Source organism: Pseudophryne corroboree, chromosome 3 (genome assembly GCF_028390025.1).
Source record: "Pseudophryne corroboree isolate aPseCor3 chromosome 3, aPseCor3.hap2, whole genome shotgun sequence".
Classification (NCBI taxonomy): domain Eukaryota; kingdom Metazoa; phylum Chordata; class Amphibia; order Anura; family Myobatrachidae; genus Pseudophryne; species Pseudophryne corroboree.
In genome coordinates this window covers 397,169,422-397,194,597 of record NC_086446.1, presented here as the reverse complement: position 1 = coordinate 397,194,597, position 25,176 = coordinate 397,169,422, and the positions used below count along the sequence as shown (strand labels likewise).

Below are 25,176 nucleotides of genomic sequence, written 5' to 3'. Positions count from 1 at the left end.
TTTTATTTTCCTTATTTTCTACTTCCTGCTACAGTAAACCAATGGTTACAAATGAACCACCCTCATAAATGATGTGCAACTTGCAAACAGTGAAGGCGGGAGCCCATCCACAGGACGTCAATAAAGAATTTTTGTTTTTTTCTTTGATTGGCCACAGTGTGAGAAAGCACTTCAGTAATACATTTTATGAAATACCTCATAATTACCTCATGTAAGGTCTGTAGCCGCAATAGCTAGCGATCATCCCAAGATGGCTCCGTCAGAGAAATAGTAACATTTGTACATAAGAAAAATACACACTTGTACATTTGCATACCTCTCAACTTCTTAGTTGAGGTGGTCGGGATCTGAAAAGGGGGTGTGGTCTCTGGTGTAATGGGCGTGGCATCACCAGAGTGGGTGTGGTCTTGTAACAATAACCTTTGGTCCAGAATTTTGAGGGCATACCCGGCCCCTGCTCACTTCCCCTGCACTGAATAGATGCTGTACGCGTGCGCAGAGCAGCAGGTGTTCAAAGGTTCTCCCAACTATCAGTTCTCCTAACTGCCCCACCCGTGGGACACTGTTGCCCGCAGGAGGGACAGCGAGACAGTGTCCGAATAGCGGGACTGTCCCGCTGGATTCGGTACAGTTGGGAGCTATGCATTTGACATATGTAAGTGTTCCAAGATGGAGCAGAATTAGTGTAGAGAGTTGGCTTCACAGTGTTAGTAGTAAATGCTAAATTCACTTCAGCCTATTTGTACATCGGTGTGTGCCCTCTAGTGGTGCGTGCATAAATAACAATTGAATCACTCCCAATGAAAGTGAAAAAGAAAGAAAAGTACGAAAACAAAGAAAAGAAAGGTAGCTCAATGGCACTTTGTCATAGCCAAACTATGGTATAATACTGAAAACTAGTGACACAAATATGTGAAAATCTAAGATGATCAGTAATGTAGTTCATTTTAAAACTTAAAAAAGATCAAATAGAGTTATAATTCCTTTTAAAATGTAATGGCAAACTTCTTTCCTACAGTAGCCGAAAAAGAAATCTAATAAAAAAAAATAAGTAATGCAAATAAGTAAAAATAAATAATGAGAATACACAGTCTCTAATTAATATATAGCCAGGACATTAATGATCTAAGTACTATCAGCTGAAAGGGTCACAGTCAGTCAGAAGCTGTTTTTTGTTTCTTTAAAAAAAAAACTGATCACAACTATTAATTCTATTTCATTGAGTCTAGTTCTGTAATTATATAGATACTATGCACCATTTTCAGTAGGTACATATCTCCCCCTCCACAGTACCTGCCACCTCCTGATGACAAGTTACAGTGCATCCGGAAAGTATTCACATCGCTTCACTTTTTCCACATTTTGTCATGTTACAGCTTTATTCCAACATGGAATAAATTCATTTTTCCCCTCAAAATTCTACACACAATACCCCATAATGACAACGTGAAAAAAGTTTTTTTTTTATATTTTTGCAAATTTATTAACAATAAAAAACTAAGTAACCACATGTACATAAGTATTTACAGCCTTTGCTCAATACTTTGTTGATGTACCTTTGGCAGCAATTACAGCCTCCAGTCTTTTTGAATATGATGCCACAAGCTTGACACACCTATCTTTGGGCAGTTTCACCCATTCCTCTTTGCAGCCCCTCCCAAGCTCCATCAGGTTGGATGGGAAGCGTCGGTGTACAGCCATTTTCAGATCTCTCCAGAGATGTTTAATTGGATTCAAGTCTGGGCTCTGGCTGGGCCACTCAAGGACATTCACAGAGTTGTCCTGAAGCCACTCCTTTGATATCTTGGCTGTGTGCTTAGGGTCGTTGTCCTGCTGAAAGATGAACCGTCGCCCCAGTCTGAGGTCATGAGTGCTCTGGAACAGGTTTTCATCCAGGATGTCTCTGTACATTGCTGCATTCATTTTTCCCTCTATCCTGACTAGTCTCCCAGTTCCTGCTGCTGAAAAACATCCCCACAGCATAATGCTGCCACCGCCATGCTTCCCTGTAGGGATGGTATTGGCCTGGTGATGAGCAGTGCCTGTTTTTTTCCAAATATGAAGCCTGGCATTCATCTCATCAGACCAGAGAATTTTGTTTCTGATGGTCTGAGAGTCCTTCAGGTGCATTTTGGCAAACTCCAGGCGGGCTGCCATGTAATTTTTACTAAGGAGTGACTCCCGTCTTGCCACTCTAACACACAGGCCTGATTGGTGGATTGCTGCAGAGATGGTTGTTCTTCTGGAAGGTTCTCCTCTCTCCAAAGAGGAATGCTGTGCTCTGACAGAGTGACCATCAGGTTCTTGGTCACCTCCCTGACTAGGGCCCTTCTCCCCTGATCACACAGTTTATACGGCCGGCCAGCTCTAGGAACAGTCCTGGTGGTTCCGTACTTCTTCCATTTATGGATGATGGAGGCCTCTGTGCTCATTGGAACCTTCAAAGCAGCAGATATTTTTCTGTACCCTTCCCCAGATTTGTGCCTCGAGACAATCCTGTCTTGGAGGTCTACAGACAATTCCTTTGACTTCATGCTTGGTTTGCGCTCAGACATGCACTGTCAAGTGTGGGACCTTATATAGACAGTTGTGTGACTTTCCAAATCATGTCCAATCAACTGAATGTACCACAGGTGGACTCCAATTAAGCTGTAGGAACATGTCAAGGATGATCAGTGGAAACAGGATGCACATGTGCTCAATTTTGAGCTTCATGGCAAAGGCTGTGAATACTTACGTACATGTGATTTCGTAGTTTTTATTTTTAATAAATTAGCAAAAATCTATAAAAAAAAAACGTTTTCACGTTGTCATTATGGGGTATTGTGTGTAGAATTTTGAGAGAATTTTTTTATTTATTCCATTTTGGAATAAGTCTGTAACATAACAAAGTGTGGAAAAAGTGAAGCGCTGTGAATACTTTCCGGATGCACTGTATTATCAGCCTGAGAGAATTAGATAAAGTGGAATAATAAGAAACATATTTATTAAAATATTGACACTGTTTCAATAAAATTATTAATCTTGTGTGAAAATTCATTCCCTCCAATGTCATCCTTCATCAGATGCAAATATGAGTAATATCATACATGCCGACATGCTGGCTGCCCCGTCTGGGAGGGAACAGCCCAGTCAGCATAGTGGGGGGTGTGGTGAGCAATGTGACGCCTAATGGGGGTGGGGCTGGGGCGTGACAGCAGCACACGTCATCATGTCCCCACCCCCGCTACATAATACCGAGGTTACAGGCATATCAAGGCAGGGGCCAAAGCAACAATGACGCAATTTGCGTCATCGGACCCCCCGGATTGCGAGTTCTGCCAGGGAAGAATGTGAGAACGTGGTAGACTGTGGCAGGATCCAGGTGTAATGTGGCCAGCCGGGAAACTAGCCCACTCGTCCGGGAGGCCGGGAGCACCACGCGATTTTCAAAAGCCTTCCAGCCATTCCGGGAGAGTAGGCAAGTATGGTAATATAATACAGCCAATAAATAAATAGCCCAGACTTACATTACCAATGGTATTAGCGCCTTTGTGTGTGCAAGGTATGTACTCCAACTTTGCGCCTTTGTGTGTGCACCTACCTGTACTCCAACTCTGTGAGTACAGTGGTACATTTGTTATGAGTGACATTTGTTACAATTGTCCTTCACTGCTAGATCCTGAAAGATCCTGTCCCCATCAGCCATTACTGCAGAATTTGGCAATAATGGTGATGTTTCAAAAATGGCGCCATGCACAATAATTAGCTCACTATGAGTTACATTTTTGAGGTTTAAGATAGCTGGTGCAAGCTAATCTAGGAGAGCCACATTGTGCTGGCTATTATTAGCTAATTAGAGGCACTGGCATTCTATGGGCATTCTGGCAAACAGAGCTCAGCACAGCTCTGACCCCTGTATGAGAAACAGTGATAACATGAGCGCAGAGTTAATAAAAGTCTGGATGACACCATGTGATTGGTTTGTCCTATGACGGTTAAGGGTATGAATTCTGGTGGGTAATTCAGATCTGATAATAGCAGCAAATTTGTTAGCAGTTGGGCAAAACCATGGGGGTCATTCCGACCCGATCGCTCGCTGCAGTTTATCGCAGCGCAGTGATCGGGTTAGAATTGTGCATGCGCCGGCGCCGCAGTGCACATGGTTTTGCCCAATTGCTAACAAATTTGCATTCCCACCTCCCCACTTGCAGATGGACACCTACTAATGGGTGCTTTCCCTTCCCAACTCGTGGCTGGACCCCCTCCCCAATTGTTGGTGCCCCCCCCTCCCCTTGCTCTCAGCCAAAGCCCACTACCCCACTCGCAGGTGCCCTGCCTTTTCCCGATTTTCGGCTGCATGCGTGCCCCATAGATGCAAACGGCCCTAGGCAGCTGCCTGTACTACCTTATCCATAATATGACCCTATGCACACTGACAAGCACAATACAGGAAGGCACTATACGCGTTTCATCACTCGACTTCATTGATGAAGTAGAGTGATGAAAATCATAAGTTGGCTTCAGTTGAGTTCAAACTAAAGAAGAGAAGTGTCATGTTGATGAGGGGTAGGAAGGGGTCTTTGATGTGCAGCACAGTGCACTGGTGGCTGGATTCGTAAGCCAGCCATTATGAAACAGAGCATTAGCAGTATTTAGGTGTGGCAGTCACACAGCAGAGAGAGCTCCTTACTTGTGCTACATCTTCAAAGTGCTCTAAAGAGACTGCACTACAGCATCATTTACCTTGTGCATGCAAGAATTATAGATAGTTGGTCATATCCTATTTACCCATGTCTGTAAAATACACTTTGGCTAAAAATATAAATATAGATATAAGAAATAAAATGCAAAACCTACCATACTTAGGTGCTTATATATAGTTGGGAATGTTACATGTGATACAAATATATTTAAACATGTGCACTGTGCGTCCAAACTTTTACCTTTTAATTATGTGTATAATTATTTATATTGCACCAAGCATATTATGCATCACTGTACAGGGAATATGTAATCATTCACAACACTCCCTGCCCCAGTGCATTCTGCACACACAATGGGTCCATTTTATCAGAAGACAGTTAATCTACCAGTATTTTTAGGACTGTGGGTGGAAACTGGAGCACCTGGAAATACAAAGATAGGGTGTTGGCCAGAATTAAACACATGACCCCAATGTTGTGAGGCAGCACTGTGGCACCCACAGTGTGCTAGTTTTCAGTCATAAATAAATGTGTATTAATTACCTGAGAAACATGAATGTGGATGTCCTTATGTATATGATGTCAGTGTATTAGCCATGCTGATCTGTAAACCTTTCTGTGCAGTCATGTTTAGGTATGGGAAGCAAAGAGTTACTTTGATGTCATACCATGGACAGTGATTTTTAAACTCCGTTCCATATTTTGTTGCCTCTCCCACAATCTTGGCAACCCACTGCAAACCTTATTGTTATCATATGTTTATCTTGGCTGAAAGATTGTCTTATTTATATTTGGATAACCTTTTTGAAAAGCACATAAGTCTAAAAATGGTGCCGGCATTTCCTAAGTTAGCCAGAGTTTTGCTGTTTCTGGAATAGTGTGCATTGCTGCTTAGCATACATATTACAGAGGATCATTGTGTGTCACAACAACCTAATAACCTTGATTCATGCAAGAGTCCATAAAACAAGAGTCTAACTTAGGAAAGACTCACGCATGACATGTGGGACACATTTTATACGTTTACAGTAGATGACTGCAAGTGGAGTATAAATAATGTATACATGGCATTCACAATACATCTCTGTGGCTTAAAGGGGAAATTCATACCTTTTTTTAAATTCCACAATTCTAATAAGGTTAATTGCAAATAATAGTATTAATATACAATTAATATTCTTTCAATATAAAGGTGGGAGAAAAATTCCCAGCATTTGCTAGTGTCTTTTTTATACTGATTTTCTTATTAAGAGCAATGGAGAATGCACCAATCAGTGCCAGGGGAGTGATCACATACAACCAATTAGAAGCATTTCTCTAATGTTGATGCCTGTTATCACTACCATCCACTATTGTGCATACCTCAAACGTTCCACAAATAATATGGCCACCCCTGGTGTATATATGTCTTTTTCCTAGTTTGCATGCCATTACTAAACTTGCCTACTTTAGAACACTCCTGTCACACCTGTGCAGGTGCAGGCAAGTGTAGGTGGCAGGATCATCCAAATCTGCATACTGTAGGCACAGTATGCAAAGCATGAAGAATACTCTATGCCAGTCGTTCTCAAACTTTCTCAGTTATTATCTTGTTAGAACTCTTATTATCTCAATTAGCACTGAGGTTCAGTTGGAACGTCTCACACTAATGCAGCAGTGTCACAAATAAGCGAGGCTCTCTTACAAAAATAACATTGTATGTGTGCAGCCCTTAATAGATTCTTCCCCTACAAAATTTCTATTGAGATACTCATTAATACATTTAATAACAGAAAGAAAAAAAATTATACCCACATTACAGGCCCAGCCTACATGGCCCCACAGAATACTCAACATGGGCTCCATAATGTCATGCCACATAGTTATGCCCACACAATAGTGTCCCAAATAAATAACCTACATTGACATAATAGTACCCCTTGCCAGCTTCCTGCTGGAGAATGTGAATCTAATTGGCTGCTGCAGCCTGTGCCATTATGCCAAACTCAGACGCCAGGCAGACTTGCTTACTGCTGACAGGGGTGAACTTTTTATGCAGGTGCACTGTGCACCTAGCCCTGACATAGAAGAGGAGGATATTAGAGCACGAGCCGGAAGCTACAATACACCTGGTTAGGCAGCATCGCTGGAACGGTGCCTAATGACAGCCATTCAGGGTTCGGACATTGTGATCCCTCCGCATTACCCCAGGGCCCGCATAGCATGCTGCAGCTCCCATCTTCCATGCTGGCTACAGTCAGCACTCACATGACTGGGGGAGGCTCACTAGTCTAATGGAGGTGGTGGTGCCAGAGTTTGCAGCCCTCTCTGAATGGCCGCATGCTGCAGCTACAGTATGGCTAATGCAGCTTGCGGCCAGCATAATAACTTGTCGGTTCAAATAATTTCATTTGGGACCAGACCAAACCATAAAGCTGAGGCACCCGTTATACCCCTTTCACACAGCACAAATAACCCGGTATCAATCTGGTATATTGCCGGGTCGACGTGGGTCATAGTGGGGTGTGAAAGGGGTCACTCCCAAATTTCCGGGTCTCCTGACCCGGTATTTCAAAAAATAGTTATTCCCAGGTTATTACCGGGTCAGGTGCAGTGTGAACGGGTTGCTGGGTCAATGCGACCTGGGACCCGTTCACAGTATAGGCAGAGGCGACGTGGAGATGGTCTCATTAACCAGTGCTGCATCCGTCCCCGCCTCCGATGCCGCCTCTGTCCCCGCCCACGATGGCAACCCGACCTGGCATATTGCCGGTTTGGGTAGCCAGTCTTAAAGGGTGCATTTGGAAAGGGTCCAATGCCTGGTTGTACCCGGGAAGGACCCGTTAACTAGGGTGCCGCTGCGCACAGTTTGAGAACTGCTGCTCTACGCCCACTGGCATAGCTCTCTATCTGCAGCATGTGTAGAAGGCAGGTTTATTCTTGAGATTTGCGCAGTTTGATGCTAAGTCACTAAAACAAACAGTAATGTCAAAATAATAAAACACATAACTAAACTAAAGCACTTTTTAAACATGTTTACCTTTAAAACAAAAGGTTTTATATAATTTTCAGCTTAACACTATTCAGTCCACAACCTGCAGAGTACTTCTAGAAAATGAAATGGCTTTTTGACAGTTTGGCAAAATGCAGTCAGAGTTTTTATAAGGTTATGTCATTTTCCTTCAATCTGCGTTTCAGGTAATCAAGTTCCAGAGTTATTATAACATTACAGCAATTTTCCGAAATCTATAAAATTGTATGTTACATTCATTTTTTTATATGTACTTTATTCAGTTCCAGTATTGTGTTCATGTCTTTGTTTAACCTAATGCATCTAATATATTAGTCTTGACTTATTTTTTCTAGTGTTTTCCCTATGGAATTTAATGAAAAGATGGATCTAAAATCTAACAAACGACAGACAGACAGACAGACAGACAGACAGACAGACAGACAGACAGATAGACAGACAGATAGACAGATAGATAGATAGATAGACAGACAGACAGACAGACAGATAGATAGATAGATAGATAGATATTGGGGCTGATAGTGCAGTGGCTGTATCTTGGCCACGCCCACACATCACTGGTCACACCTTCTCTGCTTTTCGTATTAGGACCTAGAACATTTTCAGCACCAGCCCGTATGTGGCCCATAATCCAGGCTTGGGTTTGAGAGAGCATGAGCTAAAATCTGGGACAGTTCACACTTAATCCCACTATTTGATAGAAATTAACTGACATTTCCACTTTCTCTTGTACTTGGCCTTAACCAAGATGGTCAATATCACTCCAGATGAATTCATCCTGTTCTTGTTTCTTACTTGGGCTAAGAAATAGGCACGTTCTGAATAAGCATTTGCTTGAGTATTTAATTTGCCTTGTTTCTGTTATGTGAACCTGCTCTTGGATTCCCAGCTACTGTGTGTGACCCAGCATCTGACTACCCAGCTTGTGTGTCAACACGGCTTATGTCTGACTGCTCACAGTGTGTTCCAACTCTGATTACGTCTAACTACTCGCTTTATGTGCCAACCTGGCTTATTCCTGACTACTTACTTTGTTTGCCAACCTGGCTTTCTCCACACTACCCTTTTGTGTTGTGTGTGCCAACCAATTTTATGTTTGTGTAAATGCTACTTTAGACAACCAGTTTATATTTAAATACTTTGAGTTGCTTTGGTTTAAACTGTTTGCAATAAGCTCACAAGTCATTGGATATCAGCTAAACCTACCAGTATACATGCACTTAACCACTAATACATGCACACATCATGTACCATCTTGATTATTGTAACTATTAGTTAGCCGTACTAAAAATTGAATTGGATTTTTTTCAATCTATTTTGGATATAGCTGTCAGACCAGCTTATTGTTTCACTAATCTTCACTAATACCAAAGTATTTCCCAGGCTGGATATTTCACTGAAGGTTCAATTTACAGTAGGTTGTTTTAAAAAAAATCTTTCTGTTTCGACCTCCCAAGATATGCCTCCAGATTCACCATGGACGTAAGGTCCATGTCAGGGCCCTAATTCTGAGATGGACGTTATTAGAGATGAGCGGGTTCGGTTTCTCTGAATCCGAACCCGCCCGAACTTCATGGTTTTTTTCACGGGTCCGAGCAGACTCGGATCCTCCCGCCTTGCTCGGTTAACCCGAGCGCGCCCGAACGTCATCATGACGCTGTCGGATTCTCGCGAGACTCGGATTCTATATAAGGAGCCGCGCGTCGCCGCCATTTTCACACGTGCATTGAGATTGATAGGGAGAGGACGTGGCTGGCGTCCTCTCCATTTAGATTAGAAGAGAGAGAGAGAGAGAGAGAGATTGACCTGATTTACTGGAGCTTAGGAGTACTGTAGAAGTGTAGAGAGTGCAGAGTTTACTAGTGACTGACCACAGTGACCACCAGACAGTGCAGTTTTATTTAATATATCCGTTCTCTGCCTGAAAAAAACGATACACACAGTGACTCAGTCACATACCATATCTGTGTGCACTGCTCAGCCCAGTGTGCTGCATCATCTATGTATATATATCTGACTGTGCTCAGCTCACACAGCTTATAATTGTGGGGGAGACTGGGGAGCACTGCAGTGCCAGTTATAGGTTATAGCAGGAGCCAGGAGTACATATTATATTAAAATTAAACAGTGCACACTTTTGCTGCAGGAGTGCCACTGCCAGTGTGACTGACCAGTGACCTGACCACACTGACCACCAGTATAGTTAGTAGTATACTATATTGTGATTGCCTGAAAAAGTTAAACACTCGTCGTGTGACTTCACTTGTGTGGTGTTTTTTTTTTTTATTCTATAAAAAACTCATTCTGCTGACAGACAGTGTCCAGCAGGTCCGTCATTATATAATATATACCTGTCCGGCTGCAGTAGTGATATATATATATTTTTTATATCATTATTTATCATCCAGTCGCAGCAGACACAGTACGGTAGTTCATGGCTGTAGCTACCTCTGTGTCGGCACTCGGCAGTCCATCCATAATTGTATACCACCTACCCGTGGTTTTTTTTTCTTTCTTCTTTATACATACATACTACTACATCTCTTTATCAACCAGTCTATATTAGCAGCAGACACAGTACAGTACGGTAGTCCACGGCTGTAGCTACCTCTGTGTCAGCACTCGGCAGTCCGTCCATAATTGTATACCACCTACCCGTGGTTTTTTTTTCTTTCTTCTTTATACATACATACTACTACATCTCTTTATCAACCAGTCTATATTAGCAGCAGACACAGTACAGTACGGTAGTTCACGGCTGTAGCTACCTCTGTGTCGGCACTCGGCAGTCCGTCCATAATTGTATACCACCTACCCGTGGTTTTTTTTTCTTTCTTCTTTATACATACATACTACTACATCTCTTTATCAACCAGTCTATATTAGCAGCAGACACAGTACAGTACGGTAGTCCACGGCTGTAGCTACCTCTGTGTCGGCACTCGGCAGTCCGTCCATAATTGTATACCACCTACCCGTGGTTTTTCTTTCTTTCTTCTTTATACATACATACTACTACATCTCTTTATCAACCAGTCTATATTAGCAGCAGACACAGTACAGTACGGTAGTTCACGGCTGTAGCTACCTCTGTGTCGGCACTCGGCAGTCCGTCCATAATTGTATACCACCTACCCGTGGTTTTTTTTTCTTTCTTCTTTATACATACATACTACTACATCTCTTTATCAACCAGTCTATATTAGCAGCAGACACAGTACAGTACGGTAGTCCACGGCTGTAGCTACCTCTGTGTCGGCACTCGGCAGTCCGTCCATAATTGTATACCACCTACCCGTGGTTTTTTTTCTTTCTTCTTTATACATACATACTACTACATCTCTTTATCAACCAGTCTATATTAGCAGCAGACACAGTACAGTACGGTAGTTCACGGCTGTAGCTACCTCTGTGTCGGCACTCGGCAGTCCGTCCATAATTGTATACCACCTACCCGTGGTTTTTTTTTCTTTCTTCTTTATACATACATACTACTAAATCTCTTTATCAACCAGTCTATATTAGCAGCAGACACAGTACAGTACGGTAGTTCACGGCTGTAGCTACCTCTGTGTCGGCACTCGGCAGTCCGTCCATAATTGTATACTAGTATCCATCCATCTCCATTGTTTACCTGAGGTGCCTTTTAGTTGTGCCTATTAAAATATGGAGAACAAAAATGTTGAGGTTCCAAAATTACGGAAAGATCAAGATCCACTTCCACCTCGTGCTGAAGCTCCTGCCACTAGTCATGGCCGAGACGATGAAATGCCAGCAACGTCGTCTGCCAAGGCCGATGCCCAATGTCATAGTACAGAGCATGTCAAATCCAAAACACCAAATATCAGTAAAAAAAGGACTCCAAAACCTAAAATAAAATTGTCGGAGGAGAAGCGTAAACTTGCCAATATGCCATTTACCACACGGAGTGGCAAGGAACGGCTGAGGCCCTGGCCTATGTTCATGGCTAGTGGTTCAGCTTCACATGAGGATGGAGGCACTCAGCCTCTCGCTAGAAAAATGAAAAGACTCAAGCTGGCAAAAGCAGTAGCACCGCAAAGAACTGTGCGTTCTTCGAAATCCCAAATCCACAAGGAGAGTCCAATTGTGTCGGTTGCGATGCCTGACCTTCCCAACACTGGACGTGAAGAGCATGCGCCTTCCACCATTTGCACGCCCCCTGCAAGTGCTGGAAGGAGCACCCGCAGTCCAGTTCCTGATAGTCAGATTGAAGATGTCAGTGTTGAAATACACCAGGATGAGGAGGATATGGGTGTTGCTGGCGCTGGGGAGGAAATTGACCAGGAGGATTCTGATGGTGAGGTGGTTTGTTTAAGTCAGGCACCCGGGGAGACACCTGTTGTCCGTGGGAGGAATATGGCCGTTGACATGCCTGGTGAAAATACCAAAAAAATCAGCTCTTCGGTGTGGAGGTATTTCAACAGAAATGCGGACAACAGGTGTCAAGCCGTGTGTTCCCTTTGTCAAGCTGTAATAAGTAGGGGTAAGGACGTTAACCACCTCGGAACATCCTCCCTTATACGTCACCTGCAGCGCATTCATAATAAGTCAGTGACAAGTTCAAAAACTTTGGGTGACAGCGGAAGCAGTCCACTGACCAGTAAATCCCTTCCTCTTGTAACCAAGCTCACGCAAACCACCCCACCAACTCCCTCAGTGTCAATTTCCTCCTTCCCCAGGAATGCCAATAGTCCTGCAGGCCATGTCACTGGCAATTCTGATGATTCCTCTCCTGCCTGGGATTCCTCCGATGCATCCTTGTGTGTAACGCCTACTGCTGCTGGCGCTGCTGTTGTTGCTGCTGGGAGTCGATGGTCATCCCAGAGGGGAAGTCGTAAGACCACTTTTACTACTTCCACCAAGCAATTGACTGTCCAACAGTCCTTTGCGAGGAAGATGAAATATCACAGCAGTCATCCTACTGCAAAGCGGATAACTGAGGCCTTGGCATCCTGGGTGGTGAGAAACGTGGTTCCGGTATCCATCATTACTGCAGAGCCAACTAGAGACTTGTTGGAGGTACTGTGTCCCCGGTACCAAATACCATCTAGGTTCCATTTCTCTAGGCAGGCGATACCAAAAATGTACACAGACCTCAGAAAAAGAGTCACCAGTGTCCTAAAAAATGCAGCTGTACCCAATGTCCACTTAACCACGGACATGTGGACAAGTGGAGCAGGGCAGGGTCAGGACTATATGACTGTGACAGCCCACTGGGTAGATGTATGGACTCCCGCCGCAAGAACAGCAGCGGCGGCACCAGTAGCAGCATCTCGCAAACGCCAACTCTTTCCTAGGCAGGCTACGCTTTGTATCACCGCTTTCCAGAATACGCACACAGCTGAAAACCTCTTACGGCAACTGAGGAAGATCATTGCGGAATGGCTTACCCCAATTGGACTCTCCTGTGGATTTGTGGCATCGGACAACGCCAGCAATATTGTGTGTGCATTAAATATGGGCAAATTCCAGCACGTCCCATGTTTTGCACATACCTTGAATTTGGTGGTGCAGAATTATTTAAAAAACGACAGGGGCGTGCAAGAGATGCTGTCGGTGGCCAGAAGAATTGCGGGACACTTTCGGCGTACAGGCACCACGTACAGAAGACTGGAGCACCACCAAAAACTACTGAACCTGCCCTGCCATCATCTGAAGCAAGAAGTGGTAACGAGGTGGAATTCAACCCTCTATATGCTTCAGAGGTTGGAGGAGCAGCAAAAGGCCATTCAAGCCTATACAATTGAGCACGATATAGGAGGTGGAATGCACCTGTCTCAAGCGCAGTGGAGAATGATTTCAACGTTGTGCAAGGTTCTGCTGCCCTTTGAACTTGCCACACGTGAAGTCAGTTCAGACACTGCCAGCCTGAGTCAGGTCATTCCCCTCATCAGGCTTTTGCAGAAGAAGCTGGAGACATTGAAGGAGGAGCTAACACGGAGCGATTCCGCTAGGCATGTGGGACTTGTGGATGGAGCCCTTAATTCGCTTAACAAGGATTCACGGGTGGTCAATCTGTTGAAATCAGAGCACTACATTTTGGCCACCATGCTCGATCCTAGATTTAAAGCCTACCTTGGATCTCTCTTTCCGGCAGACACAAGTCTGCTGGGGTTGAAAGACCTGCTGGTGAGAAAATTGTCAAGTCAAGCGGAACGCGACCTGTCAACATCTCCTCCTTCACATTCTCCCGCAACTGGGCGTGCGAGGAAAAGGCTCAGAATTCCGAGCCCACCCGCTGGCGGTGATGCAGGGCAGTCTGGAGCGACTGCTGATGCTGACATCTGGTCCGGACTGAAGGACCTGACAACGATTACGGACATGTCGTCTACTGTCACTGCATATGATTCTCTCACCATTGAAAGAATGGTGGAGGATTATATGAGTGACCGCATCCAAGTAGGCACGTCACACAGTCCATACTTATACTGGCAGGAAAAAGAGGCAATTTGGAGGCCCTTGCACAAACTGGCTTTATTCTACCTAAGTTGCCCTCCCACAAGTGTGTACTCCGAAAGAGTGTTTAGTGCCGCCGCTCACCTTGTCAGCAATCGGCATACGAGGTTACATCCAGAAAATGTGGAGAAGATGATGTTCATTAAAATGAATTATAATCAATTCCTCCGCGGAGACATTGACCAGCAGCAATTGCCTCCACAAAGTACACAGGGAGCTGAGATGGTGGATTCCAGTGGGGACGAATTGATAATCTGTGAGGAGGGGGATGTACACGGTGATATATCGGAGGATGATGATGAGGTGGACATCTTGCCTCTGTAGAGCCAGTTTGTGCAAGGAGAGATTAATTGCTTCTTTTTTGGGGGGGGTCCAAACCAACCCGTCATATCAGTCACAGTCGTGTGGCAGACCCTGTCACTGAAATGATGGGTTGGTTAAAGTGTGCATGTCCTGTTTTGTTTATACAACATAAGGGTGGGTGGGAGGGCCCAAGGACAATTCCATCTTGCACCTCTTTTTTCTTTTATTTTTCTTTGCGTCATGTGCTGTTTGGGGAGGGTTTTTTGGAAGGGACATCCTGCGTGACACTGCAGTGCCACTCCTAAATGGGCCCGGTGTTTGTGTCGGCCACTAGGGTCGCTTATCTTACTCACACAGTCAGCTACCTCATTGCGCCTCTTTTTTTCTTTGCGTCATGTGCTGTTTGGGGAGGGTTTTTTGGAAGGGCCATCCTGCGTGACACTGCAGTGCCACTCCTAGATGGGCCCGGTGTTTGTGTCGGCCACTAGGGTCGCTAATCTTACTCACACAGCTACCTCATTGCGCCTCTTTTTTTCTTTGCGTCATGTGCTGTTTGGGGAGGGTTTTTTGGAAGGGACATCCTGCGTGACACTGCAGTGCCACTCCTAGATGGGCCCGGTGTTTGTGTCGGCCACTAGGGTCGCTAATCTTACTCACACAGCTACCTCATTGCGCCTCTTTTTTTCTTTGCGTCATGTGCTGTTTGGGGAGGGTTTTTTGGAAGGGACATCCTGCGTGACACTGCAGTGCCACTCCTAAATGGGCCCGGTGTTTGTGTCGGCCACTACGGTCGCTAATCTTACTCACACAGCTACCTCATTGCGCCTCTTTTTTTCTTTGCGTCATGTGCTGTTTGGGGAGGGTTTTTTGGAAGGGACATCCTACGTGACACTGCAGTGCCACTCCTAGATGGGCCCGGTGTTTGTGTCGGCCACTAGGGTCGCTAATCTTACTCACACAGCTACCTCATTGCGCCTCTTTTTTTCTTTGCGTCATGTGCTGTTTGGGGAGGGTTTTTTGGAAGGGACATCCTGCGTGACACTGCAGTGCCACTCCTAAATGGGCCCGGTGTTTGTGTCGGCCACTAGGGTCGCTTATCTTACTCACACAGTCAGCTACCTCATTGCGCCTCTTTTTTTCTTTGCGTCATGTGCTGTTTGGGGAGTGTTTTTTGGAAGGGCCATCCTGCGTGACACTGCAGTGCCACTCCTAGATGGGCCCGGTGTTTGTGTCGGCCACTAGGGTCGCTAATCTTACTCACACAGCTACCTCATTGCGCCTCTTTTTTTCTTTGCGTCATGTGCTGTTTGGGGAGGGTTTTTTGGAAGGGACATCCTGCGTGACACTGCAGTGCCACTCCTAAATGGGCCCGGTGTTTGTGTCGGCCACTAGGGTCGCTAATCTTACTCACACAGCTACCTCATTGCGCCTCTTTTTTTCTTTGCGTCATGTGCTGTTTGGGGAGGGTTTTTTGGAAGGGACATCCTGCGTGACACTGCAGTGCCACTCCTAGATGGGCCAGGTGTTTGTGTCGGCCACTAGGGTCGCTTAGCTTAGTCATCCAGCGACCTCGGTGCAAATTTTAGGACTAAAAATAATATTGTGAGGTGTGAGGTATTCAGAATAGACTGAAAATGAGTGGAAATTATGGTTTTTGAGGTTAATAATAATATGGGATCAAAATGACCCCCAAATTCTATGATTTAAGCTGTTTTTTAGGGTTTTTTGAAAAAAACACCCGAATCCAAAACACACCCGAATCCGACAAAAAAAATTCGGTGAGGTTTTGCCAAAACGCGGTCGAACCCAAAACACGGCCGCGGAACCGAACCCAAAACCAAAACACAAAACCCGAAAAATTTCAGGCGCTCATCACTAGACGTTATAGCTATGCATGGTTGAACGCAGCGGTTGTGCTGAAATATATAAAATCAGCAGAAGGCAATGCACCCCCAGCTTTTGTAATGCTGTCTGTCACCGTTCCATTACTGCCCCCAAATGTCACCAGCATGTCAACCATGAATTTGGGGCACTGAAAGACATGCGGCACATGCACATATCTAAAAACACCAGAGATGAACATAAATAATAAGAATTTACTTACCGATAATTCTATTTCTCGGAGTCCGTAGTGGATGCTGGGGTTCCTGAAAGGACCATGGGGGATAGCGGCTCCGCAGGAGACAGGGCACAAAAAAGTAAAGCTTTACTAGGTCAGGTGGTGTGCACTGGCTCCTCCCCCCATGACCCTCCTCCAGACTCCAGTTAGGTACTGTGCCCGGACGAGCATACACAATAAGGGAGGCATTTTGAATCCCGGGTAAGACTCATACCAGCCACACCAATCACACCGTACAACTTGTGATCTAAACCCAGTTAACAGTATGACAACAGAAAGGGCCTCTTAAAGATGGCTCCTTAACAATAACCCGAATTAGTTAACAATAACTATGTACAAGTATTGCAGATAATCCGCACTTGGGATGGGCGCCCAGCATCCACTACGGACTCCGAGAAATAGAATTATCGGTAAGTAAATTCTTATTTTCTCTATCGTCCTAAGTGGATGCTGGGGTTCCTGAAAGGACCATGGGGATTATACCAAAGCTCCCAAACGGGCGGGAGAGTGCGGATGACTCTGCAGCACCGAATGAGAGAACTCCAGGTCCTCCTTTGCCAGGGTATCAAATTTGTAAAATTTTACAAACGTGTTCTCCCCCGACCACGTAGCTGCTCGGCAGAGTTGTAATGCCGAGACCCCTCGGGCAGCCGCCCAAGATGAGCCCACCTTCCTTGTGGAGTGGGCTTTTACAGTTTTAGGCTGTGGCAGGCCTGCCACAGAATGTGCAAGTTGAATTGTGTTACAAATCCAACGAGCAATCGACTGCTTAGAAGCAGGTGCGCCCAACTTGTTGGGTGCATACAATATAAACAGCGAGTCAGATTTTCTGACTCCAGCCGTCCTTGCAATGTATATTTTTAAGGCTCTGACAACGTCCAACAACTTGGAGTCCTCCAAGTCGCTAGTGGCCGCAGGCACCACAATAGGTTGGTTCAGATGAAATGCTGATACCACTTTAGGGAGAAAATGCGGACGAGTCCGCAGTTCTGCCCTATCCGAATGGAAGATTAGATAAGGACTTTTATAAGACAAAGCCGCCAATTCAGATACTCTCCTGGCAGAGGCCAGGGCTAGTAACATAGTCACTTTCAATGTGAGATATTTCAAATCCACCTTTTTCAATGGTTCAAACCAATGGGATTTGAGGAAATCTAAAACTACATTTAGATCCCACGGTGCCACCGGAGGCACCACAGGAGGCTGTATATGCAGTACTCCCTTGACAAAAGTCTGGACCTCAGGGACAGAGGCCAATTCTTTTTGGAAGAATATTGACAGGGCCGAAATTTGAACCTTAATGGATCCCAATTTGAGACCCATAGATAATCCTGATTGCAGGAAATGTAGGAAACGACCCAGTTGGAATTCCTCCGTCGGAACCTTCCGATCCTCGCACCACGCTACATATTTTCGCCAAATGCGGTGATAATGTTTCACGGTGACTTCCTTCCGTGCCTTAATCAAGGTAGGAATGACTTCTTCTGGAATGCCTTTCCCTTTTAGGATCTGGCGTTCAACCGCCATGCCGTCAAACGCAGCCGCGGTAAGTCTTGAAAAAGACAGGGACCCTGCTGTAGCAGGTCCCTTCTCAGAGGTAGAGGCCACGGTTCGTCCGTGAGCATCTCTTGAAGTTCCGGATACCAAGTCCTTCTCGGCCAATCCGGAACCACTAGTATTGTTCTTACTCTTCTTTGCCGTATGATCTTCAATACCTTTGGTATGAGCGGCAGAGGAGGAAACACATACACTGACTGGTACACCCAAGGAGTTACCAGTGCGTCCACAGCTATTGCCTGTGGATCTCTTGACCTGGCGCAATATTTGTCCAGTTTCTTGTTGAGGCGAGACGCCATCATGTCTACAATTGGTCTTTCCCAACGGTCTATTAACATGTTGAAGACTTCTGGATGTAGACCCCACTCTCCCGGATGAAGATCGTGTCTGCTGAGGAAGTCTGCTTCCCAGTTGTCCACGCCCGGGATGAACACTGCTGACAGTGCTATCACGTGATTCTCCGCCCAGCGAAGAATCTTGGCAGCTTCTGCCATTGCACTCCTGCTTCTTGTGCCGCCCTGCCTGTTTACATGGGCGACCGCCGTGATGTTGTCCGACTGAATCAACACCGGCTTTCCTTGCAGGAGAAGTTCCGCCTGGCTTAGAGCATTGTAGATTGCTCTTAGTTCCAGAATGTTTATGTGAAGAGACTTTTCCAGACTCGTCCATACTCCCTGGAAGTTTCTTCCTTGTGTGACTGCTCCCCAGCCTCTCAGGCTGGCGTCCGTGGTCACCAGGATCCAATCCTGAATGCCGAATCTGCGGCCTTCTAATAGGTGAGCCTTCTGCAACCACCACAGAAGTGACACCCTTGTCTTTGGTGACAGGGTTATTCGCAGGTGCATCTGCAGATGCGACCCTGACCATTTGTCCAACAGATCCCTTTGGAATATTCTTGCATGGAATCTGCCGAATGGAATTGCTTCGTAAGAAGCCACCATTTTTCCCAGGACTCTTGTGCATTGATGTACTGACACTTTTCCTGGTTTTAGGAGGTTCCTGACCAGATCGGATAACTCCTTGGCTTTTTCCTCTGGAAGGAAAACCTTTTTCTGAACCGTGTCCAGAATCATTCCTAGGAACAGCAGACGAGTTGTCGGGATTAAATGGGATTTTGGAATATTCAGAATCCACCCGTGTTGTCTTAGCACCTCTTGAGATAGTGCTAAAGCTGTCTCCAGCTGTTCTCTGGACCTTGCCCTTATTAGGAGATCGTCCAAGTATGGGATAACTAATACGCCTTTTCTTCGAAGAAGAATCATCATCTCGGCCATTACCTTGGTAAAGACCCGAGGCGCCGTGGACAATCCGAACGGCAGCGTCTGAAACTGATAGTGACAGTTTTGAACAATGAACCTGAGGTACCCCTGGTGTGCGGGGTAAATCGGAACGTGTAGATACGCATCCTTGATGTCCAAGGATACCATAAAGTCCCCTTCTTCCAGGTTCGCTATCACTGCTCTGAGTGACTCCATCTTGAACTTGAACTTTTTTATGTAGAGGTTCAAGGACTTCAGATTTAGAATAGGCCTTACCGAGCCATCCGGCTTCGGTACCACAAATAGAGTGGAATAATACCCCTTTCCTTGTTGTAATAGGGGTACTTTGACTATCACCTGCTGAGCGTACAGCTTGTGAATGGCTTCCAACACCCTCTCCCTTTCGGAAGAGACGGTTGGTAAGGCAGACTTCAGGAAACGATGAGGAGGATCCGTCTCTAATTCCAACCTGTACCCCTGAGATATTATCTGCAGGATCCAGGGGTCTACCTGCGAGTGAGCCCACTGCGCGCTGTAATTTTTGAGACGGCCCCCCACTGTCCCCGAGTCCGCTTGAGAGGCCCCAGCGTCATGCTGAGGTTTTTGCAGGAGCCGGGGAGGGCTTCTGTTCCTGGGAAGGAGCTGCCTGTTGGTGTCTCTTCCCTCTTCCTCTGCCTCGTGGCAGGTACGACAAGCCCTTTGCTCTCTTATTTTTGTAGGAGCGAAAAGGCTGCGGTTGAAAGGTCGGTGCCTTTCTCTGTTGGGGAGTGACTTGAGGTAAAAAAGTGGATTTCCCGGCAGTAGCCGTGGCCACCAAGTCTGATAGACCAACTCCAAATAACTCCTCCCCTTTATACGGCAAAACCTCCATGTGACGTTTTGAATCCGCATCGCCTGTCCACTGTCGTGTCCATAAGGCTCTTCTGGCTGAAATGGACATAGCACTCACCCGAGATGCCAGTGTGCAAATATCCCTCTGTGCATCACGCATATAGATAAATGCATCCTTTATTTGTTCTAACGACAGTAAAACATTGTCCCTATCTAGGGTATCAATATTTTCAATCAGGGATTCTGACCAAACTACTCCAGCACTGCACATCCAGGCAGTTGCTATAGCTGGTCGTAGTATAACACCTGCATGTGTGTATATATTCTTTTGAATAACTTCCATCTTTCTATCTGATGGATCCTTAAGTGCGGCCGTCTCAGGAGAGGGTAACGCCACTTGTTTGGATAAGCGTGTGAGCGCCTTGTCCACCTTAGGGGGTGTTTCCCAGCGCGCCCTAACCTCTGGCGGGAAAGGGTATAATGCCAATAACTTTTTTGAAATTATCAACTTTTTATCAGGAGCAACCCACGCTTCATCACACACGTCATTTAATTCTTCTGATTCAGGAAAAACTGTTTGTAGTTTTTTCACACCATACATAATACCCTGTTTTACGGTATCTGTAGTATCAGCTAAATGTAACGTCTCCTTCATTGCCAAAATCATATAACGTGTGGCCCTACTGGAAAATACGTTTGAATTTCTACCGTCGTCACTGGAATCAGTGCCCGTGTCTGGGTCTGTGTCGACCGACTGAGGCAAAGGGCGTTTTACAGCCCCTGACGGTGTTTGAGGCGCCTGGACAGGCATTAATTGATTGTCCGGCCGCCTCATGTCCTCAACAGACTGTTTAAGGGAAGATAAACCATCACGTAATTCCACAAATAAAGGCATCCATTCTGGTGTCGACCCCCTGGGGGGTGACATCTGCATATTTGGCAATTGCTCCGCCTCCACACCAATATCGTCCTCATACATGTCGACACCACGTACCGACACACACCGCAAACTCACAGGGAATGCTCTAATGAAGACAGGACCCACTAGCCCTTTTGGGGAGACAGAGGGAGAGTCTGCCAGCACACACCACAAAGCGCTATATATACAAGGGATATCCTTATATTAAGTGCTCCCTTATAGCTGCTTTAATATATATATATATAGCCATTAATGTGCCCCCCCTCTCTGTTTTACCCTGTTTCTGTAGTGCAGTGCAGGGGAGAGACCTGGGAGCCGTTCTGACCAGCGGAGCTGTGACAGAAAATGGCGCCGTGTGCTGAGGAGATAGGCCCCGCCCCTTTTTCGGCGGGTTCTTCTCCCGCTATTTTTCCAGTCAGGCAGGGGTTAAATATCTCCATATAGCCCCTATGGGCTATATGTGAGGTATTTTTAGCCTTGTATAAGGTTTATATTTGCCTCTCAGAGCGCCCCCCCCCAGCGCTCTGCACCCTCAGTGACTGCCCAGTGAAGTGTGCTGAGAGGAAAATGGCGCACAGCTGCAGTGCTGTGCGCTACCTTATGAAGACTGAGGAGTCTTCAGCCGCCGGTTTCCGGACCTCTTCACGCTTCAGCATCTGCAAGGGGGTCGGCGGCGCGGCTCCGGGACCGGACTCCACGGCTGGGCCTGTGTTCGATCCCTCTGGAGCTAATGGTGTCCAGTAGCCAAGCAGCAAATCCACTCTGCATGCAGGTGAGTTTACTACTTTCCCCCTAAGTCCCACGTTGCAGTGATCCTGTTGCCAGCAGGACTCACTGTAAAGAAAAAAACCTAAACTAAACTTTCTCTAAGCAGCTCTTTAGGAGAGCCACCTAGATTGCACCCTTCTCGTTCGGGCACAAAATCTAACTGGAGTCTGGAGGAGGGTCATGGGGGGAGGAGCCAGTGCACACCACCTGACCTAGTAAAGCTTTACTTTTTTGTGCCCTGTCTCCTGCGGAGCCGCTATCCCCCATGGTCCTTTCAGGAACCCCAGCATCCACTTAGGACGATAGAGAAATTGGGGTTACGTATATCTCTGACCTTGTCAGTTTTCGTAAGGCAGTCATAGTTTAGTCATTAATTGGTACCATTTAAATTCCCAGAAATGTGTAGGTATTAAACTGCTGCATGTCACATTCAAACATTTTTGGGATGGGGGGAGTGGGCTTTTGAGTGTGTGGGGGGGGGGGGGTCTGTTTAAAAAAAAAAATTATAGTAAAACTCTTTCAGGCATATGTCTTCCAGTACTATTATAACCATGTTTTGGTTTTTCGCATTGGCTGACATTTGTGGTTTTGCTATTTTTTAGGAAAGAATGTATGTGTTTAGATATAAATTATAAATGATGTTACATAAAGATTTTTTATTTTAAAGTGGAGTAAATTTAGATCATTTTCTGTGGCCCATAAGGATCAATTACTGTATGACATATGAGATCAGCTTAATGTAAATGGTGAAGAAAGCACTTTTAATAAAAGGAACAGATGCATAAGTAGTATGGGTTCTATGGGGGGAATGTAATAGGGTGTGAGAATCAGAAAGAGATATTTTGGGAGATTTCTCCTGTTTTTTTAAAGTGGCAATCATTTACATGGCAAAAGCAACCTGATTTTTTCATGTAAATGATTGCCACTTTTAAAAAAATCAGGAGAAATCTCCCAAAATCTCCCACTTTCTGATTCTTACACCCTATTACATTCCCCCCTTGATTTCATATACAGGAAAACTGGGCACACAGCCGATTACTGTACGCCAACTTTTTGCTGCCCCTTGGATGGCAGTTAGTGCAAGAACAGTTTAAGGACTAGTAGAAAGAAGTGGGGCCGCCTTCAGTGGGGGGATGGGGGGGGTACTGTGGCATAATAACATATGGAAACAGTACTGTCATAGGAGCCTGACGACATTTATGAACCAGGCCACAAACTGCTTGTAATTCACATGCTACGAAGATCCCCACCTGTGTTTTTGCCCCCTTTTCTAATTGTACATATGCTACCCCTTAAGTAGTCTATGTCTTGGTGGAGGAGGGAGGGGGTTGGGGGGGAAGCATAGTCTAGGACCTAGTCGGTAAGGGGCCATTCTAACACCTCTTTTGCCAGCTCCTAATTATGCCTATGCTGATAATAATTTTATAAAAATGCTGTTTCATTCCTGTCTCATTTGTAATTGACCCCACAATTTTTAATGGGTGCATTGGATAAAAGTATTAAAACTGCATTGTTTATTACATGTTCTTAAAGCCTGGTGAATACGCTTTGATACTGTAATGTAAGCCATTGGACCTCTGTGCACATCGGGCAGTACCCAATTAGCTGTGGTAATTTAAGGAGGCTAATTGACCCGGGGATATCCTATTAGCCCCGACGTTTCGGATATATGGTTTCGCCTGCCTGTGGCAGGCTATACCAAATCGTTGATAAGTGACCATTGTTATTGCAGTCAAGGAAACGCATAGGTCTGTGGTTTCCATGCAAAAATGTGTAATTGGTTGGATCAAAAAAGTGGGCTATAATTGGATAGCCGATAATGATCATCGGGCAAATATCGCTATAAAAGCAAGTTTTTTTGTGCGACCGTATCTAATAGGATACAGTACTTCCAATAGTGTTTATTTTACTTTTGCTTGCAGCATTTACAATATGAAGACACATATACCATAGAACAGTACATATGAGGGTATATTGTGAACAATTAAAACAATAGCATTTGCAAAACTTACTATAGTTTTATGCGAAAAAATGGGCAACTCTTGTAAAATTGCAGATTTAACTGAATCTCTAAATAAAAAGTAGATTATCACAATTTCTTTGGGGTTGAGCTGTAAGAGTTCTGCAAGGAATGAAAAGAATTCATAGAGCCACACTAGGGGAGAGAGTCACAAACAACAAGTCATCCATTTATTCAGTGGATGGATATAAAAGTACCAACCAACTCCTAACGGTCATTTTTCAAACACAGCATTTAATATGTCAGTTAGGTTCTGGTACTTTTTCTCTGACCACTTTATCTCTCTCCGAGGCTTAGTAAATAGACTCCTTAGTAAGACTTGGCTATTAACATTTTTATAATGACAACTTATATAGTCTCAACTTCTTCAAACTCCTTTACAAGTGGACAGCCTGAGAGAAAAGCCCAAAAGCAATAAATGATACCTGATCAACATTTTAAAAATAATTAGTAGCTTAGCAGCACTTCCAACACACCTATAAGGTGGCTACCCAGTTTTGTTTTGTTTTTTTGGAGGGGAGGAGGCAGGTATCACCAATAGCTCTAATCCCCAGCTTTCCTTTCTGTTCAGTTTTATAATCACTTTGCCATTGTGAGATGGATTTAAAGAATCCCTTCTGTTATCATTGTTGCAATTCCAAGGCTTTTGGCTACACAATGTTTTCCGTCTTCCCACCTCCATTTTTGTCAGTTATTTCAGTTCATTGATTTATCTTTATTTCAGTCAGTTATTTAAGATCATTGAATTATGGTTATTTCTGTCAGTTATTACAGTTCATTATAGTTATCCTCCAAATCTGTCCAGTGGAAGACCCAGGACAGGATCCCTGTGTCAAAGTTCTGTCTGGCGTACACCAACAGGATGTCCAACCAGGAACTATTTATTTATTTATTAACAGTTTCTTATATAGCGCAGCATATTCCGTTGCGCTCAACTCAACCCATTAGTATAGAGGAAAATGTGTGGTTTCTGCGCTATCTCCAGTTGAGATAGGGAAAGAACCTTCTGTAGGAAAGTTTAAGATGAGTGTACAGTTTAAAGTTCCAAAAATGCCCAAAAATTATTGCTTTCCTTATTCTTTCTGGTGAGTCATTGGGTCTCCAAATCTTTCTTCCAATTTTTGGTTCAGAGGGATGTTAATTCTTCATCTCCAATGTATAAAAGAAAAGATAGGAGAATCCACCAATGATATCGCAGTAAGGGGTATATATATACCCAGAATACTAC

General features: G+C 44.9%; 1 long non-coding RNA gene across 3 annotated transcripts in view; it reads right to left on the bottom strand.

Annotated features, from left to right (window-relative positions):
* LOC135057826 (uncharacterized) overlaps positions 1-25,176 on the bottom strand; it is a 178,561-nt gene that overhangs the window by 100,791 nt on the left and 52,594 nt on the right. The window lies entirely within an intron of this gene.